Genomic DNA, 21906 nt, shown 5'->3' on the forward strand with positions numbered 1-21906 from the left:
TTATTCAAAGTAGCCATTCTTTGCCTTGGTGGCAGCTTTGCACACTCTTGGCATTCTCTCAACCAGCTTCACCTGGAATGCTTTTCCAACAGTCTTGAAGGAGTTTCCACATATGCTGAGCACTTGTTGGCTGCTTTTCCTTCACTCTGAGGTCCAACTCATCCCAAACCATCTCAATTGGGTTGAGGTCAGTGTGATTGTGGAGGCCAGGTCATCTGATGCAGCACTTCATCAATCTCCTTCTTGGTCAAATAGCCCTTACACAGCCTGGAGGTTTGTTGGATCATTGTCCTGTTGAAAAACATATGATGGTCCCACGAAGTGCAAACCAGATGGGACGGCGTATCGTTGCAGAATGCTGTGGAAGCCATGCTGGTTAAGTGTGCCTTGAATTCTACATAAATCACAGACAGTGTCACCAGAAAAGCACCATCACACCACCTCCTCCGTACTTCATGGTGGGAACCACACATGCAGAGATCATCCGTTCACCTACTCAGCGTTTCACAAAGACACGGCGGTTGGAACCAAAAATCTAAAATTTGGACTCAAGGACAGATTTCCACTGGTTTAATGTCCATTGCTCATATTTCTTGGCTCAAGCAATTCTCTTTTTCTTATTGGTGTCCTTTAGTAGTGGTTTCTTTGCAGCAATTTGACCATGAAGGCTTGATTCACACAGTCTCCTCAGAACAGTTGATGTTGAGATGTGTCTGTTACTTTAACTCTGAGAAGCATTTATTTGGGCTGCAATTTCTGAGCCTGGTAACTCTAATGAACTTATCCTCTGCAGTAACTCTGGGTCTTGCTTTCTTCTGTCGGTCCTCATGAGAGCCAGCTTCATCATGGCGCTTGATTGTTTTTGCGACTGCACTTGAAGAAACTTTCAAAGTTCTTGAAATGTTCTGTATTGACTGACCTTCATGTCTTAAATGAATGATGGACTGTCGTTTTTCTTTGCTTATATGAGCTGTTCTTGCCAATATATGGACTTGGTCTTTTACCAGATAGCCCTATCTTCTGTATACCACCTATACCTTGTCACAACATAAGTGATTGGCTCAAACGCATTAAGAAGGAAAGAAATTCCACAAGTTAATGTTTAACAAGGCACACCTGTCACCAAGGCAAAGGGTGGCTTCTCAAATATAAAATATATTTTGATTAACACTTTTTTGGTTACTACATGATCACATATGTGTCATTTCATATTTTTGTCTTCACTATTATTCTACAATGTAGAAGATAGTAAAAAATAAAAACCCTTGAATGAGTAGGTGTCTAAACGTTTGACTGGTAGGGTATACATTTCTTAATTCCATTATTTTACTTTTAGATATGTGTGAATTTTTAGATACTACTGCACTGTTGGAGCTAGGAACACAAGCATTTCGCTACACCTGCAATAACATCTGCTAAATATGTGTATGAGACCAATAGTTTGATTAGATTTTTTACTTGTACATTTTTGTCATTAAAAATTGTTAAATGGGTGTTGTGTTCTTCAAGTCTATCCGGCATGTTGTGTGTGTGTGTGGGGGGGGTCTTACCCTTTTCATATGTAATATTAAGTTGAAGTCAGAAGTTTACAAACACCTAAGCCAACTACGTTTAAACTCAGTTTTTCACAATTCCTGACATTTAATCCCAGTAAAAAATCCCTGTTTTAGGTCAGTTAGAATCACCACTTTATTTTAAGAATGTGAAATGTCAGAATAATAGTAGAGAGTGATTTATTTCAGCTTTTATTTCTTTCATCACATTCCCAGTGGGTCAGAAGTTTACATATACTCAATTAGTATTTGGTAAAATGACCTTTAAATTGTTTAACTTGGTTCAAACATTTTGGGTAGCCTTTGACAAGCTTCCCACAATAAGTTGGATGAATTTTGGCACATTCCTCCTGACAGAGCTGGTGTAGCTGAGTCAGGTTTGTAGGCCTCTTTGCTCGCACACGCTTTTTCAGTTCTGCCCACACATTTTTCATAGGATTGAGGTCAGGGCTTTGTAATGGCCACTTCAATACCTTGACTTGGTTGTCCTTAAAGCTATTTTGCCACAACTTTGGAAGTATGCTTGGGGTCATTGTCCATTTGGAAGACCCATTTGTGACCAAGCTTTAACTTCCTGACTGATGTCTTGAGATGTTACTTCAATATATCCACATAATTGTCCTCCCTCATGATGCCATCTATTTTGTTTAGTGCACCAGTCCCTCCTGCAGCAAAACAACCCCACAACATGATGCTGCCACCCCCGTGCTTCACGGTTGGGATGGTTTTCTTCAGCTTGCAAGCCTCCACCTGGTCATTATTGCCAAACAATTTTTGTTTCATCAGACCAGAGGACATTTCTCCAAAAAGTATTATTGTCCCCATGTGAAGTTGCAAACCGTAGTCTGGCTTTTTTATGGCGGTTTTGGAGCAGTGGCTTCTTCCTTGCTGAGCGGCCTTTCAGGTTATGTCAATATAGGATTCGTTTTACTGTGGATATAGATACTTTTGTACCTGTTTCCTCCAGCAACTTCACAAGGTCCTTTGCACAAGGTCCTTTTCTGGGATTGATTTGCACTTTTCGCACCAAAGTTCGTTCATCTCTAGGGGACAGAACGCGTCTCCTTCCTGAGCAGTATGACTGCTGTGTGGTCCCATGGTGTTTATACTTGCATGGTATAGTTTGCACAGGTGAATGTGGTACGTTCAGGTGTTTGGAAATTGCTCCCAAGGATGAACCAGACATTTCTGAGGTATTGTCTGATTTCTTTTGATTTTTCCCATAATGTCAAGCAGAGGCACTGAGTTTGAAGATAGGCCTTGAAATTCATCCACAGGTACACCCCCAATTGCCTCAAATTATGTCAAATTAGCCCATCAGAAGCTTCTAAAGCCATGACATTTTGGTGGGAAAGACTATAAGGACACACCTGACGCTTAAACCGACTAGCAAAAAACTAAAACTGACCCTTACCTTAACCAAACCCTAAACCTAAGTTTAATTAATTCTGAACTGAAATATCGGTTTGGGTGTCAGGCGTGTCCTTTTTTAATCTAGACTTTTCCAGTGTGGGTAGCCAGGCAAACCACCCAGCACTGGATTGGTGCAGCTATGGACAAATTGGCGCCATTTTGAAGCCGAGAGGAGGATCACAGCCGTAGAGGGAAAGACGATTGGCTACAATTCATCAAATAAGGTAGTATTTCATTAAAACCCGGTTAACGTGTTGTGTATTGTATTCCAACATGGCATGAAGTCGATTCTGTACTTCAATGAAGAGGCGACAGATGAATGTAAATAGCTAGCTATGATTCAAAGGACGTATTTGTAATGCAATTGATTGTAGTGGCTAGCCCTAGCTTGCGTGTGCCCACCCTGTCCAGCCAAGATAGCCAGCGTGTGTGTGACTGCAGTGTTATTATTGAATTGCTTCAGATTTGCCATCTATTCTAGTTCCTCGCCGCTTACAACGTAGTCATTGAACCGTAGCTAGATGTGTCTATAAGGCTGTAACTATCAGCTAACTGAATAAGAATAGCCTGGTCAATTGTATGGCGTTAGTCTAACCATGACTCGACGTTCAGTACGTTTCTGTAGTTGGAACGGTGCTATTTCTGAATGTGGACACCGCGAAGACAACAGGAGATGCAGTATCTATGGCTTGGGGAATGGACCTCGACAGGCACCGTGGCATAGAGAAGTTTCGCAAAGTCCGAGATGGGCCACCCTTTTTTTCTTTGTTTTCTTCCATGGGCTAGATAAATGTGCGGTGTAATAGCTAATCTCATGCTATTTTGCCATGAGTCCGAGAGAAAATATTTCTGGTTTTAGATCAAAGGGATTCTTGAAAGACATGATAATCCCCCCCCCCCCCCCCCCCACACACACACGTATTTATTTTAGTATGTATGCCATTCACTCACTGCTCTTGAATGTAGTTAAATACCAGTAAATTCAAGAGGATGATACTAAATTAATGTATAGACCTAGTTTTCTTTAACGTATGTCATTATGAATCACAGAATTAATCATTAGATTGAATTAACCGTTTGGGAACAATCTCTAGCTGCGTGTACCCCCTCGAGCACCAGGGTCAGCATTGTAAGCCTGCCACACACACACTATACGATACATTTATTAAACATAATGAGTGTGCGTTTTTGTCACAACCCGACTCGTGGGAAGTCAAATACAAATAACAATAATCAATCTTTTTGCTCTTTATTTAGCCGTCTTACGTATACATATAACAATTTAAAGGCATTCTACCAACAAATTAAGTGCAAACAATTCACACAATGAATGCGCAAGAATTGGCGGAAGACAGCTGAGCCATTCTGAAAAGAGGCTTGCCTATATATTCGCCACACAACCCTCCCTTTCTTGTCTCGACATTTTAAATTATACTCAAGACACATTTATCTTCACATATATTTTGGATGCTTTTAAGTGATAGCCGCAAGTCAATAATCAGGCCTATTGCAACGCTTCCCAAATAGACAGGACTATGAGCTTGTGATTTGAAACAATCCACAGCTATTTTTGAAAATAAACTAATCGTCCATGATTCCTCTGTGGCTAAGTCATGCTTTCTGGTGAAGTATCTTTATTTTATTTCTGTATAGACCAAAGTAAGTATACTGAACAAAAATATAAACGCAACATTTCAAAACTTTATTTATTATCTGTTATATTTTTATTTTATTTTACCTTTATTTAACTAGGCAAGTCAGTTAAGAACAAATACTTATTTTCAATGACGGCCTAGGAACAGTGGGTTAACTGCCTGTTCAAGGGCAGAATGACATCTTTGTACCTTGCCAGCTCGGGGGTTTGAACTTGCAACCTTCCAGTTACTAGTCCAATGCTCTTACCACTAGGCTACCCTGCCATTTCAGGATTTGTAAGATACTGATAGAAATTAAAACAGACAGGCCCAGTCTACCAAAGTTAAATGTTTTCACGGGAACGTTCTGACGTGTACAGTACAAGACCTTCAATTTATAGCGACACACATACTTCCACACCAACCATCAAATCCGCCCGCCAATAGAGCCGAGGGGAGTACGTGAGAATAGTGTCTTCCTACCCTCCCCTAAGATAGGGAGAGACCTGGGACTGGGAAGTTCTCAGTGTCCCACCCAAGGTCTCCCCGGATCTGGCTCAGACAGATCCGGGGAGACCTTGGGTGGGACACTGAGAGTCTGTTCTCAAACAGACTTGGGTGGGACACTGAGAGACCCTGGGTGGGACACTGAGAGTCTGTTCTCAAAACACTAACACATTGTTCCCAAAACGTTGATTCTGATTAAAACCACACACAGTATTATAATATAATCATCGAATGAGTCTAACTCTTACACACATGTATTATAATAATATAATGATTCAAATTAATTTCATACAATCACATGGTATCAGACCTATGGTTTCAGGACTGTGACATTCTAATCATTTATTAAAACACATTTCCTTATCATATAGTTTATTTATTTACTGTCCTGTCATGATGGAATGGTCCCCAAGCCTATATCCTAGACACCCACCTGAGTGACCAATACACTAAGAAGAAGTCCGTATCAAATGTATTTATAAAGCCCTTCTTACATCAGCTGATGTCAGAAAGTGCTGTACAGAAACACAGCCTAAAACCCCAAACAGCAAGCAATGCAGGTGTAGAAGCACATTGGCTAGGAAAAACTCCCTAGAAAGGCCAGAACCTAGGAAGATACGTAGAGAGGAACCAGGCTATGAGGGTTGGCCAGTCCTCTTGCTCTGCCGGGTGGAGATTATAACAGAACATTGCCAAGATTTTAAAATGTTCATAGATGACCAGCAGGGTCAAATAATAATAATCACAGTGGTTGTAGAGGGTGCAACAGGTCAGCACCTCAGGAGAAAATGTCAGTTGGCTTTTCAAAGCCGATCATTCAGAGTATCTCTACCGCTCCTGCTGTCTCTAGAGAGTTGAAAACAGCAGGTCTGGGACAAGGTTGCACGTCCGGTGAAAATGTCAGGGTTCCATAGCCACAGTCAGAACAGTTAAAACTGGAGCCAGGTAGTCCTGAGGCATGGTCCTAGGGCTCAGGTCCTCAGAGAGGAAGAGAAAAAGAGAGAATTAGAGAGAGTGTACTGTATGTAAATTCACACAGGACACCAGATAAGACAGGAGAAATACTCCAGATATATCAGACTGACCCTAACCTCCCGACACAAACAATTGCAGGATAAATACTGGAGGCTGAGACAGGAGGGGTCAGGAGACACTGTGACCCCATCCAACGATACCCCCGGACAGATACAACCCTGCCTTATCTGTTTTATGGACCTAATGTAACTAGCCTATATGCAGCCAAATCTGAAAGATGAATGTGGTCAGAGACCTACTTAAGCAGCACCGCACTCCCTCAAGATTCTGAGCCTGCCTGGAAGGGTTGGTCCTACAGAGCCCCCTGATGGGAGGGCATAATATACAAGGAAATTCTCAACGCTGCTAATGAGAACCTTGACGACCTTGTACCTAGTGGGGATTCTGGTGGGGTGCCCCCACCCAGGCAGTGGCAGTGCTGGCAACACTCACTGCAGTAACCCATGGGGAGAGGGTCACACTCAGACATTCAGAAAGGGGGCATATTATTGAGGCTGCACAGAGATGCTTGAGAATAATTATGATCACAAAGGGGGACCAGCGTGTGGGTGTATCAGGGGAAGGAGGTGTATCTGATCTCCATCACCTAGGACTTGATAATGGTTAATCAAATCTCCCCATTTCCCCCAGTTTTTGCTCAGTTTTGCATGCCTTCTCATAAAGCTGCAACTGTTTATGCATTTGTAAATCAAGTCCTTTCTTGAGTTGGGCTCTGGGATGGAACATCTGAGTTTATGGTTGTGTGTGTGCGTTTTCCACAACTGTTGTTAGGGAGTAAAGATGTCAGGTTCTTAATCACAATAATTGTTTGCTAAAAGAATAATTGCTTGCCAAAATGTAATTTTTGTAATGGCCATCCTATTTAAAGGTAACAATCCTTTGCATGAACTACCTACATTATTACAAATGTTAATTATGGAAATTAAGATGAGCAGGATTTTTTTATATGTACAGTTGAAGTTGGAAGTTTACATACACTTAGGTTGGGGTCATTAAAACTTAATTTTCAACCACTCCACAAATTTCTTGTTAACAAACTATAGTTTTGGCAAGTCGGTTAGGACATCTACTTTGTGCGTGACACACGTCATTTTTCCAATAATTGTTTACAGACAGATTATTTCACTTATAATTTACTGTATCACAATTCCAGTGGGTCAGAAGTTTACATGCACTAAGTTGACTGTGCCTTTAAACAGCTTTCGAAAATTCTAGAAAATTATGTAATGGCTTTAGAAACTTCTGATAGGCTAATTGACATCATTTGAGTCAATTGGAGGTGTACCTGAGGATGTATTTCAAGGCCTACCTTCAAACTCAGTGTCTCTTTGCTTGACATCATGGGAAAATCAAAAGAAATCAGCCAAGACCTCGGAAAAGAAATGTGTAGACCTCCACAAGTCTGGTTCATCCTTGGGAGCAATTTCCAGGTGCCTGAAGGTACCACGTTCATCTGTACAAACAACAGTACGCAAGTATAAACACCAAATCAAATTTATTTGTCACATACACATGGTTAGCAGATGTTAATGCGAGTGTAGCGAAATGCTTTTGCTTCTAGTTCCGACAATGCAGTAATAACCAACGAGTAATCTAACTAACAATTCCAAAACTACTACCTTATACACACAAGTGTAAAGGGATAAAGAATATGTACATAAAGATGTATGAATGAGTGATGGTACAGAGCGGCATAGGCAAGATGCAGTAGATGGTATCGAGTGCAGTATATACATATGAGATGAGTATGTAGACAAAGTGGCATAGTTTGAAGTGGCTAGTGATGCATGTATTACATAAAGATGCAGTAGATGATATAAAGTACAGTATATACGTATACATATGAGATGAATAATGTAGGGTATGTAAACATTATATTAAGTATCATTGTTTGAAGTGGCTAGTCATATATTTTACATCAATTCCCATTATTAAAGTGGCTGGACTTGAGTCGGCAGCAGCAGTGTGTTGGCAGCAGCCACTCAATGTTAATGGTGGCTGTTTAACAGTCTGATGGCCTTGAGATAGATGCTGTTTTTCAGTCTCTCGGTCCCAGCTTTGATGCACCTGTACTGACCTCAGTTTCTGGATGTTAGCGGGGTGAACAGGCAGTGGCTCGGGTGGTTGTTGTCCTTGATGATCTTTATGGCCTTCCTGTGACATCGGATGGTGTAGGTGTCCTGGAGGGCAGGTAGTTTGCCCCCGGTAATGCGTTGTGCAGACCTCACTATCCTCTGGAGAGCCTTACGGTTGTGGGCAGAGCAGTTGCCGTATCAGGCGGTGATACAGCCCTACAGGATGCTCTCGATTGTGTATCTGTAGAAGTTTGTGAGTGCTTTTGGTGACAAGCCAAATTTCATCAGCCTCCTGAGGTTGAAGAGGCGCTGCTGCGCCTTCTTCACGATGCTGTCTGTGTTGGTGGACCAATTAAGTTTGTCTGTGATGTGTACGCCGAGGAACTTAAAACTTACTATGGGACCACGCAGCCGTCATACCGCTCAGGAAGGAGAGGCGTTCTGTCTCCTAGAAATGAACGTACTTTGGTGCAAAAAGTGCAAATCAATCCCAGAACAACAGCAAAGGACATTGTGAAGATGCTGGAGGAAACAGGTACAAATGTATCTATATCCACTGTAAAGCGAGTCCTATATCGACATAACCTGAAAGGCCGCTCAGCAAGGAAGAAGCCACTGCTCCAAAACCCCCATAAAAAAAGCCAGACTACAGTTTGCAACTGCACATGGGGACTTAGATTGTACTTTTTAGAGAAATGTACTCTGGTCTGATGAACCAAAAATAGAACTGTTTGGCTGTAATGACCGGGGTTTGGAGGAAAAGGGGGGTGGGCTTGCAAGCCGAAGAACACATCCCAATCGTGAAGCACGGGGGTGGCAGTATCATGTCGTGGGGTTGTTTTGCTGCAGGAGGGACTGGTGCACTTCACAAAATAGATGGCATCATGAGGTAGGAACATTATGTGGATATATTGAAGCAACATCTCAAGATACCGGTCTGGAAGTTGAAGCTTGGTCGCAAATGGGTCTTCCAAATGGACAATGACCCCAAGCATACTTCCAAAGTTGTGGCAAAATGGCTTATGGACAACAAAGTCAAGGTTTTGGAGTGACCTCAATCCTATAGAACATTTGCGGGCAGAACTGAGAAAGCGTGTGCGAGCAAGGAGGCCAACAAACCTGATTCGGTTCTGTCAGGAGAAATGGGCTAAAATTCACCCAACTTATTGTGGAAAGCTTGTGGAAACTTATGACCCATGTTAAACAATTTAAAGGCAATGCTACCAAATCCCAGAGGTGGGACCAAGTCATTGTTTTACAAGTCACAATTATGTCTCGAGTCTTAGCACTCATGTCCCATGTCAAGACAGGCAAGTCTGAGTCAAGTCTCAAGTCAAGGCCAACTGTCTCAAGTCAAGTCTCAAGTCCTAAACTACTATATTTATAACAAGAATAGTTTGTATTTTACATTTACACAAATCATGAATTCTTTTAGGACATATATTTATTACTTTTCAAATAAACTTCATATTTCCATGGAAATACATGGGTAGCCATAAGAGAAAATAAAAACCTCCCAATAGCTATCGACTATTGAGGATCACTATGTGGCGCAATATGGTGATGTAGGCTTGTACATAATCGCCCAACCACGCTGTGTGAGTGGGTACAGTAGGCTAACATATGTCAATGGTTTTAGGAACAGCAGTAACATCAGGCAGGATTTAGGCTACCAACTGCCTAGCCAGTTGTAGCTCAATCTTGGGTGCAATGATCACGTTCCCGTACGGACTGTGTGGATTCTCATTGATTAACGTTACGTAAGCCAACATGCTACACTAGCAAAGTTATGAATGATATAGCTGTCGGCTATATTAGCCATGACTTACTGTTCTTTGTGCAGCTTCAAATGTCTAACAAAGTTTAAAGTTGTTGGGCCTCCGTCTGTCATTTTATCCCCGCATGTTTTGCAAGTTGCAATCCGTTTTTTGTTGATACAGCCTAGTCTTTATATCCGAAAATAATAATTTGGGGTATCACCTTTCCAAGGGCTCCATCTGAATTCGCCCGCCGATGTTCCTCTGCACTGCCAAGTGCAACTTTTCCTCAGCTAGCACAATTTGATTGGATGCTGTCCGATTCAAACTGTAATCCGTTAAATGAAGAGTTGAGGCACTGCACACTTTTATAAATAACATAACTTTTAATATTTGGGCTTGGGGAGGGTATCAAGTCAGTTCGAGTCAAAGGGCTTAAGTCCAAGTTAAGTCACGAGTCATTGGTGTTAAAGTCAAAGTCGAGTTGCAAGTCAGCATATTTGTGACTCGAGTCCACACCTCTGCCAAATACTATTTGAGTGTATTTAAACTTCTGACCCACTGGGAATGTGATGAAAGAAATAAAAGCTAAAAGAAATCATTCTCTCTGCTATTATTCTGACATTTTACATTCTTAAAATAAAGTGCTGATCCTAACTGACCTAAAACAGTGAATTTTTATTTGAATTAAATGTCAGGAATTGTGAAACTGAGTTTAAATGTATTTGGCTAAGGTGTATGTAAACTTCCGACTTCAACTGTAGGTCTAAAATGTTTTCCCTGTTAAAATAATGGTTAAATAAATAAATAGAGGCATACCAAGTGGCTCTGTGGTCTAAGGCACTGCATCACAGTGCTTGAGGTGTCACTACAGACCCAGGTTTTACCCCAGGCTGTGTCACAACCGACCATGACCAGCAGTCCCATAGGGTGGCGCACAAATGGCCCAGCGGCGTCCGGGTTAGGGGAGGGTTTGGCCCAGGGGGGCTTGACTTGGCACATCGTGCTCTAGCAACACCTTGTGGTAGACCGGCCACCTGCAGGCTGACCCCGGTCATCAGTTGAACGGTGTTTCCTCCAATAACACATTTGTGCAGCTGGCTTCCGGGTTAAATGGGCTGGTGTTAAGAAGCACGATTTGGCAGATCATGTTATTTAAAAAAGAAATATCATGCTGTCAAAGTTGACCTCTGGTTGTCCTTCTCAAACTGAACAGAACATAGGCTATAGGCTAGTCTTCGCCCAAGATGTTTGTATTTTTTGTGGGGACTAGACCTAATCAAAATGTATTTTCAGAAGAAACCTTTGCCTCTCCTTCTGAACTGTAGCCCAATACAGCGCAGCCATTGGTTTAGCAGCACACAAAAACGTTTTTGATCAGCAAGAGGCCTGGCCTGCTCCATTGCAGTCTGTAATTTAGCCTAGTTTTATTCCCACCTATCCAGCAGCCATCTTAGAAATATAACGTTGCTCTGTGTTTCTCAGACCACACTAAATAGCCTATAGGTGCATTTGATATTTTGCGTCCTCTCACGTTTCTTTTTTTGCGGATATATATATTTATATATGCGCAAAAATAAACATCCTCTCACTGTCAACTGCGTTTATTTTCAACAAACTTAACATGTGTAAATATTTGTATGAACATAACACGATTCAACAACTGAGACTTAAACTGAACAAGTTCCACAGACATGTGACTAACAGAAATTGAATAATGTGTCTCTTAACAAAGGCGGGGTCAAAATTTAAAAGTAACAGTCAGTATGTGGTGTGGCCACCAGCTGCATTAAGTACTGCAGTGCATCTCCTCCTCATGGACTGCACCAGATTTGCCAGTTCTTGCTGTGAGATGTTACCCCACTCTTCCATCAAGGCACCTGCAAGTTCTTGGACTTTTCGGGGGAAACGGCCCTAGCCCTCACCCTCCGATCCAACAGGCCCCAGACGTGCTCAATGGGATTGAGATCCGGGCTCTTAGCTGGCCATGGCAGAACAATGACATTCATGTCTTGCAGGAAATCACACACAGAACGAGCAGTATGGCTGGTGGCATTGTCATGCTGGAGGGTCGTGTCAGGATGAGCCTGCAGGAAGGGTACCACATGAGGGAGGAAGATGTCTTCCCTGTAAAGTACAGCGTTGAGATTGAGCTTGTTGTCATTGCAGGCAGTCTGATGATACTGTGACACACCACCCCAGACCATGACGGACACTCCACCTCCGATCCAACTCCAGTGTACAGGCCTCGGTGTAACGCTAATTCCATCGTCGATAATTGTGAATCCGACCATCACCCCTGGTCAGACAAAACCGCGACTCGTCAGTGAAGAACACCTTTTGCCAGTCCTGTCTGGTCCAGCGACGGTGGGGTTGTGCCTATAGGCGACGTTGTTGCCAGCGATGTCTGGTGAGGACCTGCCTTACAACAGGCCTTCAAGCCCTAAGTCCAACCTCTCTCAGCCTATTTCGGACAGTCTGAGCGTTCCTGGTGTAACTCGGGCAGTTGTTGTTGCCATCCTGTGCCTGTCCCGCAGGTGTGATGTTCGGATGTACCGATCCTGTGCAGGTGTTGTTACACGTGGTCTGCCTCTGCAAGGACGATCAGCTGTCCGTCCTGTCTGTCTTAGTTTTAGGTCGACCGACTATGATTTTTCAACGCCTATACCGATTTATTGGAGGACCCCAAAAAATTTGTCTGATTATTCTGACATTTAATTTTTATATATATATATATATATATATATATATATATATATATATATATATATATATATTTTTTTTTATACATTTGTAATAATGACAATTACAACAATACTGAATGAACACTTATTTTAACTTAATATGATTCACAAATAAAAACAATTTAGTCTCAAATAAATAATGAAACATGTTCAATTTGGTTTAAATAATGCAAAAACACAGTGTTGGAGAAGAAAGTAAACTTGCAATATGTGCCATGTAAAAAAGCTAACATTTAAGAACCTTGCTCAGAACATGAGAACATATAAAAGTTGGTGGCTCCTTTTTTATCATGAGTCTTCAATATTCCCAGTTAAGAAGTTTTAGGTTGTAGTTATTATAGGACTGTTTTTCTATACCATTTGTATTTCATATACCTTTTTACTATTGGATGTTCTTTTAGGCACTATAGTATTGCCAGCTTAATCTCGGCTTGAAGTAATAAACAGCTCTGTGCTTAAAGCATTGCGAAGAGCTGCTGGCAAACGCAGGAAAGTGCTGTTTGAATAAACGCTTACGAGCCTGCTGCTGCCTACCACCGCTCAGTCAGACTGCTCTATCAAATATCAAATGATGGACTTAATTATAATATAATAAACACACATGAGCCTTGGGTAATTAATATGTTCAAATCCGGAAACTATCATTTCGAAAAGTAAATGTTTATTCTTTCAAGGAATTATGGAACCGTTCCGTATTTTATCGAAAGGGTTGCATCCATAAGTCTAATTATTGCTGTTACATTGCACAACCTTCAATGTTATGTCATACTTATGTAAAATTCTGGCTAAATAATTAGTCTTTGTTAGGAAGAAATGGTCTTCACACAGTTCTCAACGAGCCAGGCAGCCCAAACTCCTGACTCTACTTTCACAGAACGCAAGAGAAGTGACACCATTTTCTTAGTTAATATTGCCTGCTAACATTAATTACTTTTAACTAAATATGCAGGTTTAAAAATATACTTGTGTATTGATTTTAAGATATTGATGTTTATGGTTAGGTACATTAGTGCAACGGCAGTGCTTTTTTTTGCGAACGATCTTGTTAAATCATCACCCGTTTGGCAAAGTAGGCTGTGATTCGATGATAAATTAACAGGCACTGCAATGATTATTTGCAAAGCAGGACAAGCTAGTGAAACTAGTAATATCATCAACCATATGTTGTCAACCAGTGATTATGTTAAAATTGATTGTTTTTTATAAGATAAGTTTAATGCTTGCTTGCAACTTACCTTGGCTCCTTGATGATGAGATGTTGCTTCAACATTATCCAGATAATGTTCCTACCTCATGATGCCATCTATTTTGTGAAGTTTACCAGTCCCTTCTACAGCAAAGCAACCCCACATCATGATGCTGCCACTCCCATGCTTCACGGTTGGGATGGTGTTCTTCAGCTTGCAAGCCTCACCCTTTTCCTCCAAACATAACGATTGTCATTATGGCCAACCAGTTCTATTTTTGTTTCATTAGACCAGAGTACATTTCTCCAAAAAGTACAATCTTTGTCCCCATGTGCAGTTGCAAACGATAGTCTGGCTTTTTTTATGGGGGTTTTGGAGCAGTGGCTTCTTCCTTGCTGAGCGGTCTTTCAGGTTATGTCGATGCAGGATTTGTTTTAATGTGGATATAGATACTTTCGTATCCTGTTTCCTCCAGCAAGGTCCTTTGCTGTTGTTTTTGGATAGATTTGGACATTTCGCACCAAAGTACGTTCATCTCTAGGAGACAGAACGCGTCTCCTTCCTGAGCGGTATGACGGCTGCGTGGTTCCATGGTGTTTACACTTGCGTACTATTTTTTTGTACAGATGAATGTGGTACCTTCAATTGCTCCCAACGATGAACCAGACTTGTGGAGGTCTACAAATGTTTTTCTGAGATCTTTCTTTTGATTTTCCCATGATGTCAAGCAAAGAGGCACTGAGTTTGAAGGTATTCCTTGAAATACATCCTCAGGTACACCTTCAATTGACTCAAATGATGTCAATTAGCTTATCAGAAGCTTCTAAAGCCATGACATAATTTTCATACTTAAACAAAGAATAAAATAACAGAACTATGGTCAGAATGTGACAATTCCAAAGGGTTCACATACTTTTTCTTGCCACTTTAAGTGCCACTAACTCAGAGTGCTGGGTTTTTCTTTTACTAAATTTTTCGGAAGACAACATGGTTGTCCAACACACGGTCTAATTGTATGGATCAGCCATTTACCCAAATTGTTTGTCAGAGCCTCAGTATTCGGTGGCACGAGTTTGTAATTGAGATGTGGTGTTCTGCACCAGTCTAAGAAAAGCAAGCTGCCATGTTTGTCACCAGGCTGTATACTTCAAAAAACCTTGTCATTTACATAATCTGGGAGAGAGGGAGTGAATCACATCTGAACTGAATAGATGAATGGGGAATGTCCTGCCAAGGAATGGAGTGATGCGTAAATAAAAGATTATGGCTGTATACGTAGGTGGAGGGAGTGGGAAGTCAGATGGATGTCGCTACTAGATGAGTAAATAAAAGATTATAGCTGTATACGTAGGTGGGGGGAGTGGGAAGTCAGATGGATGTCGCTACTAGATGAGTAAATAAAAGATTATAGCTGTATACGTAGGTGGGGGGAGTGGGAAGTCAGATGGATGTCGCTACTAGATGAGTAAATAAAAGATTATAGCTGTATACGTAGGTGGAGGGAGTGGGAAGTCAGATGGATGTCGCTACTAGATGCCTAAATAAAAGATTATAGCTGTATACGTAGGTGGAGGGAGTGGGAAGTCAGATGGATGTCGCTTCTAGATGCCTAACTAAAAGATTATAGCTGTATACGTAGGTGGAGGGAGTGGGAAGTCAGATGGATGTCGCTACTAGATGCCTAAATAAAAGATTATAGCTGTATACGTAGGTGGAGGGAGTGGGAAGTCAGACGGATGTCGCTACTAGATGAGTAAATAAAAGATTATAGCTGTATACGTAGGTGGGGGGAGTGGGAAGTCAGATGGATGTCGCTATTAGATGAGTAAATAAAAGATTATAGCTGTATACGTAGGTGGGGGGAGTGGGAAGTCAGATGGATGTTGCTACTAGATGAGTAAATAAAAGATTATAGCTGTATACATAGGTGGGGGAGTGGGAAGTCAGATGGATGTTGCTACTAGATGAGTAAATAAAAGATTATAGCTGTATACGTAGGTGGAGGGAGTGGGAAGTCAGATGGATGTCGCTACTAGATGCGTAAATAAAATATAGCTGTATACGTAGGTGGAGGAAGTGGGAAGTCAGATGGATGTCGCTACTAGATGCCTAAATAAAAGATTATAGCTGTATACGTAGGTGGGGGGAGTGGGAAGTCAGATGGATGTTGCTACTAGATGAGTAAATAAAAGATTATAGCTGTATACGTAGGTGGAGGGAGTGGGAAGTCAGATGGATGTCGCTACTAGATGCCTAAATAAAAGATTATAGCTGTATACGTAGGTGGAGGGAGTGGGAAGTCAGATGGATGTCGCTTCTAGATGCCTAACTAAAAGATTATAGCTGTATACGTAGGTGGAGGGAGTGGGAAGTCAGATGGATGTCGCTACTTGTCAATCTTTCCACTTTGCCTTGAGAGGACAGGTGCATATATTATAGTCTGTAGCAGGTGTTGTTTTAGCTACATTTACACTGCAGGTACAGTATGATGCAGCCATGTTCTAGGAGAGCTACAGAAAAAAGGGTCAAATCCGCTCACTGCTGCTTCCACAAAAGAGAGCAGGAATGTTACTTTTTCCCTATAGTTACTCAGTAAGAAACCACTGGCAGTTTGAGAACCACTGGCTTAGACCACCCCCAGACCACATCTACAGTTAATTGTCTTTTTTTTGTCCAGTCCCTGTTTCAAGGCAAACACGCTTAATAAAACACTATCTCTTAATGTCCCAGGATCGACAGTGCCGAGGTTGGACCACAGTGAGAACGAGGATATCACAGTCATGAAGAGTCTGGCTGCACAGGACGACGACAGCAAGCCCTGCAGGTGACGCAAACAACGGACAGCCGCTTACAGCGAGGACGACAAGGCAGGCCAGGAGGCCAAGCCCAAACGTGGGGGAGGAGCCGTGGGAGACACCACCCTGGAAATGAAAGACGAACAGAACAATCATCCGAAAAGAGGTCGCAGGAGACGGCCCCCAAGGTACCATTTTGTTTTTTGACCCCGGTTGCCTTATTTTAATGGGGAAGTTCAGGATTTTACACCTTAATTTTTAGTGGCCCATAGACAAATACAGTGTGAGGAACCATCTTTATCAAGTTGTAAAATCCTGAACTTACCGCTTAATGGTTGCTATCCAACTTATCTTCAACACAGCTCACATAATTTATCAGATCTCACAATACTCAGAGAAGTGTTTATACAGACCATCTTTATAGCGCCACTGCTATAAAGATGGTCTGGAATGCAACCAATGTTTACAACAAGACTGTGGGTCTTGTTGCGGTTGTTTGATCTGTTCTTGTACTTAATACTTTTACTCTATAAAGTGTTCATGGAAGTTAGTTGTAATAAAATGTATTATTATGATCAATATTGAGGCTGCTGTGCATAATAATGACACACTTACCAAGGACATGAGGGGCCGGAAGAAGGCTGCTTGTCAAGCTTAGGAGGAAGAGGAGCAGGGGGAGGAGGAAGATGGCAGCAGTGAGAACATGGAAGTGAAGCCCACGGTGCAGAGAGGAGGCAGGGTACCACGGAGGTCGCAGCAGAGGTTACTGATTACTTTTTTTAATGGCTAATTGTAGATTGCTGCAGTATGTTGCTCTGGAGCCGTGGGTTTCAGGCCCTTGGTCTAAATGGACACATTGATAGGTTGATAAATCGATAGCCAACTCCTAACATGCTACTAATCTCTTGAAAGAGAAGGTGTGGATGGGGAATCTTTTGTGACATTTTGTTGATGTATGTGTGCTTTTACAGACTGGAGGCCACAGACGACTGCAGAATCCACGCCACAGAAAAGATGGGGGAGACCTCCCAAAGCACAGCAACATACAGCCATGAAAAATATGTAACTCATGTGGCATTTTCTTCAACTTCATTCCTTATCCTTTATATTTTGAATTAATTCAGTGCCTTGAGTTGCTGTTTGTAGGTTTTTGTTTTGATTTGACTTCAATGTTAACCTTGTTACTCAGTGAGGATCAGGCTGTACAATGACCTGCTGTGTGTTTCAGGCACACAGGACGTTTGAGTAAAGAGAACGAGTCCGAGGTGGAGGAGATGGAGATGTCTCGGAGCCAGGAAGAGGAGGAGAGCAAGACCACAACCAAAGTAAGTAGTCCACTCACTCACCTCTGCCTCCCCCTCACACACACTCTCCACCCCTCACCTACCTCCCCCTTGACCTCCAGTCCCCGCCTCACCTCCACCTCTTCACCTGACCCTACACTCCCTCACCCACCCCTCTCCTCTCAGCCCCCTCCCCACCTCGTCACCCTCCTTCACATACTCCTCCACCCCTTGACCCGCCTCTCTCAATTCTCACCCACCTCAATGTGCCATCTCTCAGCTGTGCTGGTAAAGTCTTTATATACAGGACCAGTCAAAAGTTTGGAACACCTGCTAATTCCAGGGGTTATCTTTATTTCTACTATTTTCTACATTGTAGAATAATAGTGAAGACATCAACACTATGAAATACATATGGAATCATGTAGTAACCAAAAAAGTGTTAAACAAATCAAAATCTATTTTAGATTTTAGATTCTTCAAAGAAGCCACCCTTTTCCTTGATGACAGCTTTGCACACTCTTGGCATTCTCTCAACCAGCTTCATGAGGTAGTTTCATTTCAATTAACAAGTGTGCCATGTTAAAAGTTAATTTGTGGAATTTCGTTCCTTCTTAATGTGTTTGAGCCAATCAGTTGTGTTGTGACAAAGTAGGGGTGGTATACAGAAGACCAAGTCCAGACCAAGTCCATATTATGGCAAGAACAGCTCAAATAAGCAAAGAGAAATGACAGTCTATCATTACTTTTAAGACATGAAGGTCAGTCAATCTGGAAAATTTCAAGAACTTTTGAAGTTTGTTCAAGCGCAGTCATAAAAAAATGAAAATTGGCTCTCATGAGGACCGCCACAGGAAAGGAAGACCCAGAGTTTACTTTGCTGCAGAGGATAAGTTCATCAGATTGCAGCCCAAATAAATACTTCACAGAGTTAAAGTAACAGACACATCTCAACATCAACTGTTCAGAGGAGACTGCGTGAATCAGGCCTTCATGGTTGATTTGTTGCAAAGAAACCACTACTAAAGGACACCAATAGGAAGAAGAGACTTGCTTATGCAAAGAAACACGAGCAATGGACATTAGACCGGTGGAAATCTGTCCTTTGGTCTAATGAGTCCAAATTGGAAATGTTTGGTCCTAAACACTGTGTCTTTGTGAAACGCAGAATGGGTGAACGGACGATCTCCACATGTGTGGTTTCCACCGTGAAGCATGGAGGAGGAGGTGTGATGGTCTGGGTGTGCTTTGCTAGTGCCACTGTCTGTGATTTATTTAGAATTCAAGGCACACTTAACCAGCATGGCTACCACAGCATTCTCCAGCGATATGCCATCCCTTCTGGTTTGCGCTATCATTTGTTTTTCAACAGGACAATGACCCAGCACACCTCCAGGCTATGTAAAGTCTATTTGACCAAGGAGAGTGATGGAGTGCTGCATCATATGACCTGGCCTCCAGAGTGAAGGAAAAGCAGCCATCAACGTATGTGGCAACTCCTGCAAGACTGTTGGAAAAGCATTCGTCATGAAGCTGGTTGAGAGAATGTTAGTGTGCACAGCTGTCATCGAGGTAAAGCGTGGTTACTTTGAAGAATCTAAAATATTAAATATATTTTGATTTGTTTAACACCTTTTTTGGTTATTACATGATTCCATATGTGTTATTTACTAGTGTTGATGTCTTCACTATTATAAGGAAAAACCCTTGAATGAGTAGGTTTGTCTGAACTTTTGACTGGTACTGTATGTCTAGTTGGCTTTCTAACCAGGACCTCCATGCTGTTGTTGTGCCCAGGTGCGATGGAAGATGGGCAGGAGAAGATGAGACGGAGATCATGTTTTTTTCTCCAAGGTCAGGAGGCCCGTGACCACGAGGACAAGAACAAGAACAGATGGAGAGGAGCTGTACATCGATCGCCTAGGCGATTTGCATTTTATTGTGCATGTGCAAAGGTGCCTCTGTGACAAATCCAAAATTAAATCAAGTATTTGGTCCATTTTGCTGCCCAGCATTGTTTTATTAGTGTTTTGAGACGGAGAAAGGAGTATTAAATAGATAAGAATACAATTAACTAATTGCAATTTCCTCATACATTTTTCCAGTCTGTTTAATTAATCAAATATTCTATATGAAATATGTGTTTCCTTTGTATTCCTCCGTGGAATTGGTCCTTCTGCATGGTGGCTGCTTCGCAAACAACAGGTGTTGACGAACAGTGAAATGCTTACTGATGGGGCCTTTTCTAACAATTCATAGTTAATGAAAAAAATCTAAAATAGTGACACGAGGAATAAATACGTAGTGAATAACGATTAAAACTAAGAACAATAACAAGAGAAAATAACATGGCTATACCCTGGGGTACGAGGTAATTGAAGTAGCTATACAAAGATATAAACACAACATGTAAAGTGCTGTTCCCGTGTTTCATGATCTGAATGAAATAAAGGAGTATTTCTAACTAATAAAGCCCTTTTGTGGGGAAAGATGAATTCTGATTTGCTGGGCCTGGCTCCCCAGTAGGTGTGCCTGGCTCCCCAGTAGGTATGCCTGGCTCCCCAGTAGGTGTGCCTGGCTCCCCAGTAGGTGTGCCTGGCTCCCCAGTGGGTGGGCCTGGCTCCCCAGTGGGTGGGCCTGGCTCCCCAGTGGGTGGGCCAATGCCCTCTCTGGCCTACCCATGGCTGTGCCCCTGCCCAGTCATGTGAAATACAAACATTAGGGCCTAATTTATTTATTTCAGTTGACTGATCTCCTTATATGAAATGTAACTCAGAGAAGTCTTTGAAATTGTTGCATGTTCTGTTTATATTTTTGTTCAGTATACATATCAGTAGGGTTACAGGGACTTGGCAACAAGATGGATAATAGACAGTAGCAGCAGCGTATGTGTGTGCATGTTATGTGTGGGTGGGTGTACTGTGTGTGTGTGTGTGTGTGTGTGTGTGTGTGTGTGTGTGTGTGTGTGTGTGTGTGTGTGTGTGTGTGTAGAGTCAGTGCAAAAGAGTTAGTGCAAAAAAGGGTCAATGCAGTTAGCCTGTGTAACCTTTTTGATTAGCTATTTAGCATTGGTGGTAGAAGCTGTTCAGGGACCTGTTGGTTAAGACTTGATGCACAGGAACTGCTTGCTGTGCGGTAGCAGAGAGAACAGTCTATGACTTGGGTGGTGCTGTAGTGACCTTTTCACAACTGTGTGTGGACCATATTAATTCCTTAGTGATGTGGACATCAAAGAACTTTAAGCTCTCGACGTGGATGGGGGCTTGCTTGCCGCTCCGTTTCCTGTAGTCCACGACCAGCTCCTTTGTTTTGCTGAGGTTGAGGGAGAGGTTGTTGTCCTGGCACCAAGCTGCCAGGTCTCTGTCAAAAGTAGTGCACTAAATATAGGGATTAGGGTGTGTTTGTCAAAAGTAGTGCAATATACACTGAGTATACAAAACATTAAGCACATTTGTTATTTTCATGACATAGACTGGCCAGGTGAAAGCTATGATCCCTTATTGATGTCACTTGTTAAATCCACTTCAATTAGTGTAGTTGTGGAGGAGACCGGTTAAATAAGGATTTTTAAGTCTTGAGACGATTGAGATAGGGATTGTTTGCCATTCAGAGGTTGAAGACAAAAAATGTCCATTTGTCCTTTTGAACTGGGTATGGTAGTAGGTGCCAGACTCACCAGTTTGTGTCAAGAACTGCAACACAGCTGAGTTATTCACGTTCAACAGTTTCCTGTGTGTATCAAGAATTGTCCACCACCCAAAGGACATCCAGCCAATTTGACAACTGTGGGAAGCATTGTGTCAACATGGGCCAGTATCCCTGTGGAAAGCTTTCGACGCCTTGTAGAGTCCATGCCCCGACGAATTGAGGCTGTTCTGAGGGGGAAAGCAGGTGCAAATCAATATTAGGAAGGTGTTCCTAAT

General features: G+C 42.1%; 1 long non-coding RNA gene across 2 annotated transcripts; it reads left to right on the plus strand.

The window, feature by feature from the left end:
* The first annotated feature begins 3108 nt into the window (after window positions 1-3108).
* LOC123994014 lies at window positions 3109-19982 on the plus strand. Of its 2 annotated transcripts, XR_006831560.1 has the most exons (6): window positions 3109-3190; window positions 16636-16888; window positions 17320-17462; window positions 17672-17762; window positions 17929-18025; window positions 19781-19982. It is a non-coding gene; the product is annotated as an uncharacterized LOC123994014 (long non-coding RNA). The 2 variants fall into 2 exon arrangements; XR_006831559.1 differs by having other exon boundaries at window positions 16636-17462.
* The last annotated feature ends 1924 nt before the right edge of the window (window positions 19983-21906 follow it).

The sequence above is a fragment of the Oncorhynchus gorbuscha genome, linkage group LG13 (assembly GCF_021184085.1).
Source record: "Oncorhynchus gorbuscha isolate QuinsamMale2020 ecotype Even-year linkage group LG13, OgorEven_v1.0, whole genome shotgun sequence".
In the NCBI taxonomy this organism is placed as follows: Eukaryota; Metazoa; Chordata; class Actinopteri; order Salmoniformes; family Salmonidae; genus Oncorhynchus; species Oncorhynchus gorbuscha.